Source organism: Toxotes jaculatrix, chromosome 10 (assembly GCF_017976425.1).
Source record: "Toxotes jaculatrix isolate fToxJac2 chromosome 10, fToxJac2.pri, whole genome shotgun sequence".
Classification (NCBI taxonomy): domain Eukaryota; kingdom Metazoa; phylum Chordata; class Actinopteri; family Toxotidae; genus Toxotes; species Toxotes jaculatrix.
Window position 1 is genome coordinate 14429332 of NC_054403.1, and position 15540 is coordinate 14444871.

The following is a 15540-nucleotide window of genomic DNA, read 5'->3' on the forward strand; positions in this document are numbered from 1 at the left end:
ATTTAATGCCATGAAAAATGAGAATGAATTTGTCATGAGACAATGTGGAATACATATCAGGGGGTTCTGTGAAGATGAACTGTGCAAAATGTAACATGAAGGAAGCAAAAAAAAAAAAAAAAAATCAGTGGTAAAAGTACAAGAAGAAAGCAGGCGAGGAACAAATGTAACCTGATAGAAAAGCAGCAATAGGTTTAAGCGGCTGAGTGACTGCTGCACGAGCTTGTACAGTGCGCTACAGCAAGAACCGTGCAGATATCCTGAATCAAACGAAAGTCTTCACTGTCCTGTAACTGTGGCATTCCCGCAGTGTTTCCTAGATGTGGAGAGCAGAGCTGTTGTTCTCAGCTTTTCTTTTACAGTTCTTGTCTCTCACTCTCACTGTTTTCAAGCTGACAGATTTTTCTGTTTCCGTCCCATCAGCACTGAGCAGGATATGGTTGCATAGCGCTCACATTATGAGCTGTTAATGGCCCACCTGTTCCCGTACTGCAGTTTTGTGGGTGTGTTCGTGTGTGAGTACCTACAGCCACGAATATCTTAGAAGCAAGGAGTAGTGGAAACCATTGTGGGGGAAACCTGCCACACATCTGTCCTCCCATTGCTGAATCTGCTTTTCACCACACATCCATCCACTCTCCTCCTCTCCCCTTCTCGGTAATCTGAACGCAGGGATAGATAGTGGAGATGATATGGAGGGCCCTACCTCTGTCCTCACTCAACTGCAGCTGGTTAATCAGTGTGTGGAAGGGGGGTGGGGATGTCTAGTAAGAAATAAAATAGTAATTGAATCCATACATTTGCATTGATTATGTGTGTGGCACTAATGAAAGTTTCAGTATGGAGAGATAAATGCATGTACTATAATTCAGGGGAGGAGGAAAACCTCCATACTGTGCTTAATTTGAGTAAGCTCAGCCCCCAAAAAGGCCACATTTTGTCAATTTGATTAATTGCTGGGCTGCGGTAATGATGGACTGGATCCACCTAAAAGTTTTTGTAATGCATCAACTTTATACCCAGAATTTGCAGAAGAAGGTGATTTATTTAAGCCAGTTCTCACTCATGTTTTATGTCCCCCATGCATTGTATAGCTGTTGTGTTTTTTATGTTCCTAGAAGACACTATTCACTGCAGTTTACAGTAAACAATGTCCTTGCACCTGAGAATATAAAATGCAAATTAGCTGCTAATATGCACTGCTGTGACTAAATGTGAGTAAACAAAAACTTTTCGAAACTGTGTACTATAAAGATGGATTGATGAATGGATGGATGGACGGATGGATAGATGGACTGAAAACCAAGGTCTCGTCTTTCCCCTGACAACTTGCCCTTACTATTTTTTTCTGTCTTCAAGTTTTTTTCTAAGGCTCTTTTGCTCTATCAGCTCATTAAAGCTGCTCTACAATCCTCCACTCTTTCTTGTCTCTGACTCTTTGGCCACAGAGAGCAAATGTCAGGGAGAAGGAAAGTTCAAAGCTAGTCTTTAGGGATGTTTGTATGTGTGTGTGTATTTGTACTTCTGTCTTTCTAAGGACCAGTTTGAGTTATAGAGCTTACAGAGTGAGGACAGTTTGGGAAAGTGAGGACATTTTCTTTCTGACACACCTACAAAAGGCTGTTTTAGGGTTAAGACTTGGTTTGAGGGTTCAGGTTAGGGAAAGGGTTGGGTTTAGGCCTTTACTTGTGATGGTTAAAGATAAGGGGGGTACAGAATGCATTATGTCAGTGAATGTCCTCAGAAAGATTGAAGTGCATGTGCAGAAAAGTTTGTGCATGTGTGGTTGTGCTTTTCCAAACTAAATCAAGTTAGAGTGTAAGAAATAATCAAAACACATCCTGCTCAGGTCAGAGATGTCACTCCATTAATGAAAAACATTAATTCAGTGAAAACATTAAGATTAACTGATAGATTGGTAACTGGGGGCAATGGAGTTTAAGATAAACAAAATATTCTCAGTAACCATGGTTACAGTTTTGATCAAACTGAAAAATGAATTTTGCTGTGTTCTTGGTTCTCCAGGTAATTGAAAGTCAAAAAAATCCTAGTTTGAAAGATCCAACCTCCTACGCAAGAGTTTGCAGGTGGTGGGAGTGGTGTATTCAGGAGTACAGGTATTGTTTTTTTTTTTTTTGACAAGGAAAAAAACCCAGGCTGGTTTTTTTTTTGTCACCGTGTGAGCTCTAGAGCCTGCAGTGACTACATTTACAGTCAAATCTGAATTCAGCAAGAATCCAAAGCAGTTATTTTTCTCACATTGGGAGCTACTGCATAATATAGAACATATGTGTTTCTGCAGACTAGTGCAGTAATGCTTTGTAGAGTGACATTATGCATATGAAAATTATTCATTACATCTTTTTAAATCAGTTCTCATCTGCCCAGCATGTCTCTCTCTATGACCACACAGCAGCTTGAAAGAGCCTAACCAGCACCAACACTAACATGCCGTCCTTTCAAACGACCTTCGTCTGATTCTGATCAGTGTGTCCAATCAGTCAGTGTATCCTTACTCTGCTGATTTTAAGAATTTAATGGTTTGTGGATGTGTATCTGCACATTTCCTACACTTATAGAGAAAAGGAGAGAGCATTAAAGGCAAGAAAAGCCTACGGGCTCTCCTTTCTCACTCCATTTACTTGTCTAATCAACACACGCAAACACATACGTGCACACAAGTAATTGTCACCCTTGCTGAGGAAGAAAGCATGGTCATTAATACAAAGAGGGACAGAGAAAGATTAGGCTTCTGTTAGGTCTGCAAATTGGACAACAGAAAATCAATTCAAGTCCAAACAAAAGCTAATATACATTTCCCCATGAAACAAGGTCTCACTATGTGTATGTGTGTGTTCGTGCATCTGTGAGTGTGTGGAGGTCACTGCAGCCTCATATGAAAATAATACCATAAAAAAAAAGAAAGGGAAAGCTGCTGTGGAACACAAAGAAGGGAGCAACTGTGGTACTAATACACTCAAGAAGCCACAACTGGCCCATCCCCTTCTCTCCTCCTCTCTCCCCATACCCACACATACCCATATAGACTTATCTACATACCCAGAGATCCATAGAGTGATCAATTACTTAATCTGTATTGACTGACAGCCTTGATTGGAACCTTGATGAAATCAATATATGTCTGAGAAAGTAGGAGGAAGCACACACCCACACCCGCACACATACACACTGGAGGACAGATAAAGGTTACTATACCATGTGACCATGGTAAGGTTTTTTTTTGTTTTATTTCTGTTTCAAAATATGTCATTTGGCAACATTTTGTGACAGCACGGCGGTCGAAAAAAAAACACCAACACCCAACTGTGACTATTAAACAGAATTCAAAAACAAAACAAGATGCACTTTAAATTTCAGGTTCAGTCTCTGCATCAACAACATTTATCAGTCAGGATGACAAATTCATCCTGGCACATGAAGGATGAAGTTCTCTGTTAGAGCTTTATTTTCTATTTGAATAGCAATAAGACAGTAGCTGATTTTATTAAAGGCTTTTTTTTTTTAAACGTATTAACAGTTATTCACAGCAGGTGACTGATGAACTAATAATTCATATAAAAGCATTTGGAGTTTTCCATTATTCTCTCTAGTGTAACTGAGATCAAAATAACAGCATGTTAACAGGGCAAAACAGGATTTGTTCAGGCGCAGAACTGCTTGTAGATCACCTGTGTTGATGTGTGGCATGACAAGTGTGGTAACATTAATAAATGTTCAAAAAAAAAAAAAAAAAAAAGAAACCCAAAAGACCCTAATCCAAAAGAAAAGAAAGAAAGAAGAAGACAATTTACCAAAACCTCTTTCAAATGATTTGCATAAACAACAGAATCAAACCAGTCTTTGTAATGTAAAATACCTTATTACATAAGCAAGTTAAAACAATGTTATGTTATTCTTTTTTTGTTGTTGTTGTTAAAGCTAGGTGTAGGACAGATTTTGGTAACATACAACTGTTCTGAGTTTGACAGAGCAAGGTTTGCCAGTTACAGAAAAATGACATGCTCACTGTTTTCACAAGCAGGAGTGGGAACCAGACAACAAAAGAAGAGTCAGGCATAACAACATCTGAACTTTGAACTGGTCTTAGCACCTAATCCCCTCTGATCACATTCTACATCCCCATTTCTCAGAGATCAGTACATCCCCAAACTCTGGGGAACAGCAGCTCAGTCTTGTGCGTCCCATTTCTTCCCTTTACTGTCACCTTCAACAACCCCCCCCCCCCCCCCCCCCCACACACACACACACACACACACTTCTGACTGTGTGTTCATATGAAACGTAGTGGTCTGCAGATAGTGTCTGATAGATTAGTGGTGATTCAGCTAGAAGAGCAACCAGCCTCAGATAGGTTGCTGTAAAAGAGCTGACTGGCTCACACCAGCCTGCTGAAATTAGACCCATAAAACCTCAGACTATTAGATCTCTCACAGGTGTTCCAAATACACAGCCACACTGTACGCTGCACATACACAGTGCAAAATACACAGTCCCCGTACGCTATTGCAGTGCAAGGTCACAGCTATTTAACTGAGACATTCATATTGAATTTAACCAGAGACATGAGCACCGAGATAAAAGGAGAAAGAAATAAGGGACAGACCTCAGTTTGACCTAACAAGGTATACACAAACACTACAGTATATTCTCTTCTCCACAGTGCTCACCATCTGTTATCTCATTCATGAACATCCTTCTCTGACCATTACTCCAACACCAAAGGAACTCCAATGACTCCTACTGGAACAAATCTGTCATTGGCTGAGGGAAGCATTGTTCACCTTTCAGATGTGAGACGTGAATCTGCTTCATTGTCGCAACACTTTACAGAACATCCTGTTTCAGGCTTTAAAGGGCATTCTGATATATTGCCTTAGGGGACACAACAGGACAGTCAGCAACTTTGTAGCTACAAAGCAAATGTTTTCTGTTCCTTCATCACATCAGCAGGTTTTAAACTTGCATTAATCCATATTTTGTGTATTAACATTCTGTCAGAACAGGCTTCCATAGTGCTGTAATTTTCTGGATTTAAAGTTTAACAACTTAAATTGGAGGAGGCAGACATTTTCGCCAAACAAGCTCAGATAAACCAGCTACATCCTACCTGCCTGCCACCAAATGGCAGATGTACAAACTTAGCAACAAGCTGATGAACATAGTCAATCATCTAGCAAAAGAGTGATGCAGATATTTTTTCTTGGGATTTGGTGGAGACCAAAACAGAGCAAAAAGTACTGTGAATAGCATAGTGACTTTTTGTTTGTCAGAAACACATTAACAAATGAATTAGTAGTGTTGTTTTATGTCTGGTGGATATGAAATTAACTGAAAATAACTGCGAGTAACTGATTGTATATGCTTGGGATATAGTGGCATCTTTCAGCTTGTTCTGACGTTTTTCTGCCTCCTTGTGGTAAAAAATCTATATATGTATGTTTAACTATTTGGAATAAAATAGGAACACAAAGGAAGGTAGAGCAAACCAAGAAAGCTGTTACACCTGTCTTCAAAATGAAAAATCTCTCCAGGTGGTAACTAGAAAACCCTTTTTGTACACAAAGAGCGTGGTGTCACTTCCTCAAGTTTATCTGCTTCAGTCAGTCATACTGAATGATTTAGCCTTGCTGTGTCCATTTAAAGTCTTCCTCTTTGCTTTTTTTTATTTACTTGCTCAGTGCAGTTACAGTACAAATACAGTGTCTCTAGGCCCTTTAAGATACTGGAGGCTGAACTCTCTATAACAGCAGTGAATTTCTGAGGAGGACTCAGGGGATCTTTACAGTCAATGTTAAAATCAGTGCTTGAAGCTTTTTGCACAATCTCTGGATTCAGATGTTGGAAACTCTCCACAGTGATTCAGCCGGGGTCACAGAGGAGCTTGATAACATTTCCAGAGGCCCTGCTGTAAATGCAGATTTGTTTTGGTTTGCAGCTCTCTGAGCAACAAGCCTCTCTGGTGGTTTAACTTGGGAGGTTTAGCGTGGTGCTGTGAATAATCAATAACATGAGCAGTGCCCACTTAGACAGACAGCTTGTCAGTTAAAGGATGGACACTTCCTTTGATTTGATATTTGAAGTGGATTATTCACCATCTCCTCAATCTGTGACCATGACTACATCAACCCATAATTTTGTGATTTCTTTTCCTTCTGCTACAAAAACCACAGTGATGCCGAAGCATCTTTTCTTCTAGCTCCAGGTTGATGACTTTTTGTCATCCATCTGGAAAGCTGTAGGAGTTCTTTTTTTTTTTTTTTTTTTTTTGCTCTCCCCTCCTGTCATAACAGCAGTCATTGTATTAAGGTGACAGCCATTCTCTCGCTGTGACAAGCATCACAGGCGACAATGTAATGAGACGTGAAGGGAGAGCACGAATGTGTGGCACAAATGTTTGTAATGCAAACAATATCAATCACAGTCAGCTTCTCTCTCCTGTCTGTGCTTCTCTTTTTGTGAGTGTGTGGGTTTTTGTATGTCTGTTACACAGACTCTACAAAAGAGAATATCTCCTTGGGATAAATCCCAGGATGACTGTTTAGACACAGAGCTGAGCGGGAGAGATGAATGCACAGTGGACCAGAATGAAGCAGAACACTTTTAACTATCCCTCCTGGTTGGACAGTCTTTGTGTCAGTTCAGATTGTGTGAATAGGTTTTGCTTTGCAATAATTTCCTCAGCTACAATGTGTGGAAGCATTACTTGAATTGGCTGTACAGCCAGTTCCAGTAAGGTATATTTGTGACAAAACTAGTAAAGCTATACAGTGAATTCACCAGATTCACCTTAGGGGTAACAACCAGAGTATGTAGTTTTTGGGACCATCATCCTATTTGAAGTCCACATTATCTTTAAAGGGTTATATCAATGGTTATGCTTTTTGGTGACTGGCCAAGTAAATATAAAACAGTGATGAAATGAAACTGAGACTGAGCCTCAGAGAAAAAGAGAGGTACAGTTACAAATCACAGCTGCCACATTCCCAGCCTGAGAGTATAGTTGTCACAAAAGCACTGCCAGCACAGAAACACACATGCACACACATCGTCTTTGACTGTGAAGACTTTCATTTGTCAAGTTTTAGCTTTTTGAAATTTGAGCAAAGCAAATTTATCTCCAAAAGCAAGAATATAAGACTTCTGCCCTGTAGCCCAGACACAAATTCAACACTAAAGTCTATACAAACATAGATTCCATAATAACTTGATAGAAATTGCTGCTGTGCAATGTGCTTTTGTGCTATTTACAATTAATTACTGAGAGCAAATTCAGATAACCTGTAGAAGTCCTTGCAAATTAGTATTAGTGGAGCTTGAAATTCACCATCTTGTCAAAGGCAGAGCTGATATTTAAGGATTGAATGGTTTCTTATTTTACTACAAGTCTGTTTGTCCATGGTCCACACTTCCCTCGACACCGCCACTGTCAGTAGCAGTGTACTTCATCTCATTAAGTGGCTGCTATAGGAACAATCACTGTGTTGTATGCATAGTTACAACTGATTAGATGCATTGTCCTTCTTTGGCCTTGTTAAAAAATATTAATTGCAGATACATTCTGCAACTAAGATTCTTTTCTTTTCTTTTTTTAATCTGGCTGATAATATGTGCACCTAGAAACTATGAGTTACACGGAAAACATTGAAACGTCCTGTTAATGAGTGATGCAGCCAACAGCGAATATCTCCCCCATAAAACTCTCTGACACAGGCCCAATTTGTGAATCCAGTTTTTAATCCAGCCTGATGGATAGATATACACCTCTACAAATGTGTTAAAAACTGTTGACTATTTTATATTTAGAACATGAGAAAGTAATGCATCTAATTTGCAATTGTGTCACCGTTAGACATATCTTTATTAATCAGTGCAATCAGTCATGCTCACACACACAAACACTCTGTTCATTGCTGTGCTATTGTATCAAACACTTTCGAGGACTAATGGAAGAATATTGAAATGGAGAAGCAGTTAAATGTAATGAGTAGTCTGTGCTTTGAGCTCCAGTCTCCAGCTGCTTTTCCCCCTCTGTGTCTCTCTCTGTTACCCATGGGACCTCTGTAAGTGGGCAGCAGGGAGTGATCCAGAGGGAATGAGAAAGGATTAAAGTGGAGACCGAAAAAATGAGACCACATATACAAGTGGCTGAAAAGAGGTCTCTTTGCACGACGATGGGCCCGTCTGGACAGGATGAGGAGCTCTGCAATCAGAGGGTGCCTCAGAACTGAATCACTGCTGCTCGTCAGCCTGGTTGATGTGACCTGGGCATCCGATACCTCGACCTGAGTGCCTCAGGGTGTGACACAACTGAGCTTGTACACAATAGAAGGACTGTGTTTTCAAATCTGCCTTGGTGCACCAAGGATTTTATTAGCAAGGAGAGAATGAAATTAAAGAGACTGACTATTGTCCAATTCAACTAAGACAACTAATTCACGTGTTTTGTTTTTAAGAACATCTCATTGATGCTTCTACTTAAATACACAGTATCAAGGGAGCAGGGACTTGAAGGCGACAGAACTGTGTTCCTGTGTTGCAAATATAAATCCTGAACTCCTCAAAAGCCTCCTGTGTTCCTGTAAAGATCTGTGTACTAGAAAAGGACCTTAAAAGATATCTCTGATTTTTTTTTCCCCTAGTGGGAAAAGATTCTGCCTACAGCTAGGTGATAGGTGGTTAAATGCATCAAAGGCACACAGACTTACATTTAATCTGCCACAGATACAACATTAGTCACCCAAACTGTGAAAATCAGTTGTCTGATGTATTATTTCATACACATACACACACACACACAAAAGATTCACATTACTCACCTGTGGATCCTGTTACAATCTGTTTCAACGGACTTGAGTTTAATAATGGACTATTATGTAACTGTTTTGTTGTTTTGGATATCCATAAATAGACAGTTTGAGTTAGAGCTGGCCTGACCAGTGAATCAGAATGAGGGATGTTTGTTTTTACCTGTAATGAGCAGGTATACAAGGATCAGTATAAATGCTGGTCAGAAATTGGTGTTTTATCATTTTTATCATTCTCAGTTTTAGCGTGACCATATTCACATTACATATGTTTTTAATTTATTTATGACTAGTCAAAACATTAATTTACATTTTGACTAGGGATTATGCTAATATTATAGATTTCTCCCAATATATTCTGTCTAGTACATCTTCTTAGTAAGATTCATTGCTATTTTGCCATTTTATTTAGTATGCTATTTCCTCTTTTGCTGGACTCACATGTATCAAAATTATTGCATATAGAACAGTATAACTACATCCACACTCTATACTATACTATATAATCACTTTCAAATCAAAGTGCACCAATGTCACTTAATGTTAAATATGATTTATCATTTAACTCAGTGCTGATGTAGAAAATTTGGGGCACTGTGAGTGTCTCTGCCTGTTCGTGCACATGCACATCCATGTCTGCATTCATCAACATGTAAATATGCCCCACAGCTGCACTCAGTGAAGGGCATTGGCTAAATGAGCCTCAAGCAGCAGTCAAGAAGGCGCCTTTCAAAGAAAATCCATGTCTACGAGCGGTTGGCTGGGGTGGCCCACTGGCAACGTGATGGGGGGAGTCAAGAAAAATCAAAGATTCATGTCAATTTGAGTTTCAATGTGCTTCAAGTATTGATCAGCAGTAACTCAACTCATGTTAATGCTTGTGGTCTCTTAGAAAGTCGCAGGAGGAAACACAAGTCAAGGCTGTGCCTCTCTCTCTCTCTCTCTCTCTCTCGCTCTCTCTCTCTCTCTCTCTCTCTCTCTCTCTCTCTCTCTCTCTCTCTCGCAGGTTGATTGAGTCCAGTACACATACAGACACACAACCACATTCATCTCACTCGTACCAGACAACAAACCATAGATACTGAAGGGTAACAACACATAGTGATCCAGTCATACCAAGTATATAACCAGCTATGCTAATCCTTAGTGTTTTGTGTTAAAATTCCCACTGTTTTGTCAGCCCGTCCACTCCAACCTCCACTGTACAAGGACTTTGTTGCTCTATGACGTCACCTGACTTTGTTCCTGTCATAATTACTACGACTGCTAGAGGTCTTTGTTTTGGGGATTTTGCAAGAAAGACTGATGCCGTGTCACATGACAGCTACATGTTGGTTAACAATAAAACGTGGGTCACACTACAGGTCACAGTAAACTGGTTGCATAACCTGTGGAGTCTTCTTTATGCCATTAGCACTTATGAGATTACTGGAACAGGTGCTAGTGGGAGTGTTCAGTCAACTGGAGAGAAATGAGGACAAATCATAGACGTATATGTAGCATTTAGCTGCCCATCAATAGGTTTAAAATAACATTCGGTTTTAGCTTGATTTATCAAAATGAAGTGATGTGCCAAATTCATCTTGTTTGTTGTAGACCTGAAACAATAAACCAGAGGTAAGTTAGGACCATGTTCATATCTACATGCTTTCCTATAAAAAGGAAACAAGCATGAATGGTGTTTGCTAGGGAGTGTCACTTAACACAAGAGGTGAGGACACGAGAGGCTACTCCCACATGGCAACATTTTCAGCTACCTCTAGCAAAACAGGTAAATGAAATGCACAGAGAAAATATGTGTCAGGCAAGCACAGCAAGGAAGCAGTGATAATATTGGCTGCTGTGAGTTCCCTGCGGATCAACAGTGAAGTGGAAAAACAACACTTATTTCCTGGTGCCAAATCTGGTGTGGTGACATGTCACCAATGTTTAAAACCGGACAAAGCAACACTTTTACTTTGCATTATCTATAGTAATGTAATCTTTTTCAGTGGTGCAGATTCTAAAAAGTAAAATTATGAGTTATGCAATTAATCATCTTATATCTTCAAACACAGTTTCTCTTCTGACTTTATTTCATTACTGAGTATATATATCTTCCCTGTTACGTTTTATTGTTGTTCAGGATCATGTTCTCTTCTGTGCCATCGTTTTCTCTTGATCTGTATGTCAGCGAGTTAGAATTATATGTTTCTTTCAGCCTTTTTGTTCATTAAGAGTAGTCTCGCTGAGAGCAGTGCTCTCTTTTTCAGCAACGCCCTGATCACACAGTTACACTCCATCACACCTGGAAGCTGCTCAGCACAACCACAGTGTGAGCTGTTGGCAACTGAGTAGCTCCACTGGAGCAGTTGAGGATTAAAGGCCACAGTGAAGAGCAACACAGTGGTCGAAATGGGGGAGGGGAGAGCTGTTATTCTTCGCTCGGATCTCACCTGGATTTTTCATGCCACTCCAGGAACTGAACTGGGGACCTTTTGGTCACATTACTGCCATAACTTCCAGAGGATTGTAGAGTAGAGACTTTATAAAGCTTTTGATCTTGGTCTCCTGTTGGATTGGCCATTATACTCACTTCAGACATTTAGAGGGTAAAACAGTAGATTAAAGATTATGTTTCACTGAATGTTTTCACTCTCTCATTGTGTCTGTCTGTCTCACTCCTTGAACCAAACCTTCATTGGTATAACAGTTACTATTAATTTAATGACAACTGCTGAAAATGGGCAATGCAATATTTGTAAGTAATGAGTTTATGTGTATGTTTGCATTAATATGCACTAATTAACTTGTTAATCTTTGAAATAAATAAATGTTATCCAGATTGAAGCATATCGGCAGCTTTACACTGTAGCAACAAAACAAACATGAAAGAAATGCTTGGATTTCTTACACCTTACATCATATCAGGCCATCCGATCCTTGGGTAATCCTAGACTGAGATATGTGTCTGGATCCATTGTCAATCAAGCGCATTATTGGTGGGTGTTGTGCTCTACCAGAGCAGTGCCTTGTCACTGTTACTGTGTGACCTTCGTTGATGGGCTCTCTTGGCACAGCCAGTTGGGTGGAGGGTGTTGAGTTTGGTAACCTCAGCATTGCATCTCTGGTTTTTGATGATGATGTCGGTTTTTGATAATCAGGCCGTGACCTCCAGCGTGTTGCTAGTAGTGACTGCAAGAATGAGAATGGCGATGCAATCAGCTGAAAGAAGTTTCCTTTGCAGGGTGTCTGTGCTCACCCTCAGAGGAATTCAGACACTCAGAAGGAGCCCAGAGTAGAACCAGTGCTTCATCATCAAAAATGAATTGGAGGTAACTAGTTGAGGTGGATTGCAGTAATAGTAGGAGTCACTGGCTTTGCATGAGCTGAAGAGATTATATAGTCTGTCTGGCCTGGAAATGCCTCACATGTAGGATCCCTGAGGTGGAGCTACTGGATGTGGCTGAGGACAAGGGTATGTGGGCTACCTTGCTAAGTCGGCTGCCATGGTAACATGGACATTGATAACCAGCAGAATATGGATGGATGTGAAGCTGGTTGCATGGGCACTTTATGTCTGCAAGAGACATTCAGGGCTATGGGAAATCCCTGTTGAGCTTTGGTGAAAGTTGACATTCATTCCTCTCCAACTCTTCAGTGTCTCTTGTCTGAATCTCTACATAGAAAAGAAAACCTGCAATCAAACACCTTTACTTTGATTCTAAGGAGGTGGAAAAGTTGTTTTCTGTCTCTAAGCTCATTGTTTGTTTCTCTCCCCCTCTTCCTGCCCTCCCAGCCTTGTTCATTCCCTCCTTTTATGGGAAGTGCTGACAAGGAGTTCTACTGTTTACTGCCTAAGTGCTGTCAAGGAAATCAGATGCCTTTACTTATGAGGAATATTTCTTCATATACATCTCAGTCTGTGTGTAATAATGGCCTCTTTCAGAGCATCATATGCCTCGTTGCCATCTTGTGTGGTACCCACCAGCTCCAAAGCTCTTTCTGTCTTCTCTCCGTATGTCTGAAAGAGACAGAGCGCCTGTCTCAGCTGAGTCCCTCGACGAGGATTAGATATTGTCATCTTTTATCAGCAGTCATTTCTTTGCCAAGCTCTGACATTCTCCCAGGGCCTGCCATTTGCTCTAACTTATTTCTCTTGTGTGTGTTTGTGTGTCTGTGTGTGTGTGTTGCCCCATGTGGATTTAGCATATTTTTGCACCTGGTCCTGCATTATTCTCAGTGATTACATCCAGAAGCAGATTTTGACACATCTCGAAGATAACCTTTCCCTGAAGTGGTTTCACACTTGAAAGCTTAAGGGCTTAACAGCATGTATTTATTTTATATTGGCAGCAGCCCAATCAGTCTGTGCTTTACATCAGTGGCACCCTGGGTTACACTGAGAGTAACAAACTATGACAGATATAAAAAGGAGTACATTAATTAACGTCAAGAAGATGCACAACAGGGACATGCACTTTAATGTGCAGTAATTCAACCTGTGTGTGTGTCTGTTTCAGTTAGAGGCATGTAGCTATCTATTATCTACTATCTGTGCTAACTAAGCTATGGAAGAGAGAGACGAGGAAAGAATGTTTTTGCTGTCAAGCTGTAACGTAAAAGATCAAATGAGAACAGTTGATGCTGAACAACAGGGGAAAGAGGTCTGCTGCAGAGATAATCTAATTCCCATAGGCATCACTGTGAGGGTGAACAGTCAGGGAGGGTATGAAGGAAAGAGGAAACATGAGGAGGTGCATCACTAATCTGTAAGTACTAGCAGGACTGACAATGTAAGAGGGAAAAGCAGGGAAAGAAAACAATCAACGTTATTGCTCAAAGTGACAAAGTGATGACATCATTAAAGACAAGAGCTGTGGCGATCAAGAGTAATCACTGCAGTTATTTTTCAAGCAAAAGGGCTTGTGATGCCTTCTTTGTCATGTGTGTGTATAATCAAATATGAGAAGCTAGAAATTTTATGCCCGACTCTTACTTTTGCAGTGTATAAAAATATCAACAGAGTTGTGATTGCTGTTGTCCAAGCTTTGTCTTGTCCCAGGTTGTTGAGTAATGCATTGTTGAAGGTGACTCTCAGGTTTGTCTTGCTGCTGATGAAGCACATCCAGCTCCTCCCATTGGGCTGTGTAGCCAACCAATCAAATGATAAAGCTTTCTCTATTTCACCCTCACTCACTGAGTGTTCACACCTCTTTGCCAGTACTACTATGTAATAAGTCAAAGGTTAGTGTAACATCTGTCATTCTCTCTTATCTCTGCCTTCCTTTCCTTTCACTCTCCCCTCTCTCTTGCATTTTTTGTACCACCTCACCTCCTCTCTCCCGCTTCCTCCTCTCTTTCTGTCTATCTCTAGTTCTCAATCTCCTGGCCCTTCGCTCTCTCGTTTCATGGTCCATTAATTGCTGATGAAGTGTTGCATATATAGTCATATACAGCAGCCCTTCTCAGTTTTCGTGTCCGTTTCTTGTGTGCACACTTGTTTGTGCGGGGGGGCGAGGGAGGATGTGAGGTCACAGGGGGTCACAACTCAAAAACACCCATCGATTCTTTCAACATTTCTGTTTATCGGTTTGTTTGTCACCGCTTCTCTTTCAGCTGTTAACATGCCCGATGGTCCAGACTGGAGCTTTAATTTAATCAATAAGACTTTGAAAAGAAAAACATCTTTGACTCACACACACATACATACAACCAGCAGAGAGGCACAGAGACAAATAAAAGTTCCATAACTTTTGATTGATGATTATTTGTTTTCAAGGAAAATTTGATAGATGAAGTAGCATAATTGTATGTAATGTACTTGTGTCAACTTGTAGTAAGGTTTAGTGTTTGAAACATGAATAATTTTCAGCTTCTCAGGCTACAGTTTCAGAGTAGCTCCTCTGAAAGACTAGTGCTACTTTTACCACATAATTACTCATCGAGGTAAATTACCTCATGAAAACCCATATCTAACTTTTCCATGGTGCCATTTTATCACATTATCTTTTCATTTCTGCATTTTTACTGATGAATAAGAAACACTATTAGAGAAAGAGTTAATAGAGCTTGATTCGCTGAATCATTTATCATCATTACCCTGCATGCAGTACTTCAGCAGTGATAATGCACAGCTTCTAGCTGTCCTGACTGCATTTCTACCACATTGTGATTCATTTCATGGCGACGGCTGTAAGTTATTATAGAAAAATCCACATTAGGCTAATAATGACAGGCAGCCAGTAATATCATCTGTGACTGTAGATCATAGGATCCCTGGTGTCATTTTGACTGGGCTGGTGTGAATTTATATTTTGATGAGCTCAGTGGTATAATCAAACCTCTACTCAAAGTGCTGTACGTAACCAAAAGCAAATCCAAAGAAATGGCTCTGCAGTGACCAGAGCAGGACGATTGTGTAGATTAATGTGATCAAAAATAAGTTTTGACATTGTTGTCACATGCTGCTGGCGCACACATGTAGTTTTACATTCCCATATAAAAGCTTAACCATGTGTAGTTGTAGTTGAATCTAGTCATAATGATAAGTGAAAATGTTTTACAGAAAATTCAAACCAGCCATTTTGAAAAGTGAGGGGGGTACAAGGTTTGCTGAATGTTGCCTAATTATTTTCACTTACTTGTGTTGTTACATTAATAATTAACATTGAAATAAATTATGCTAATAAGTTCCTATTTTACACTTCACTGTTCAATTTTTTTATTCCCAATT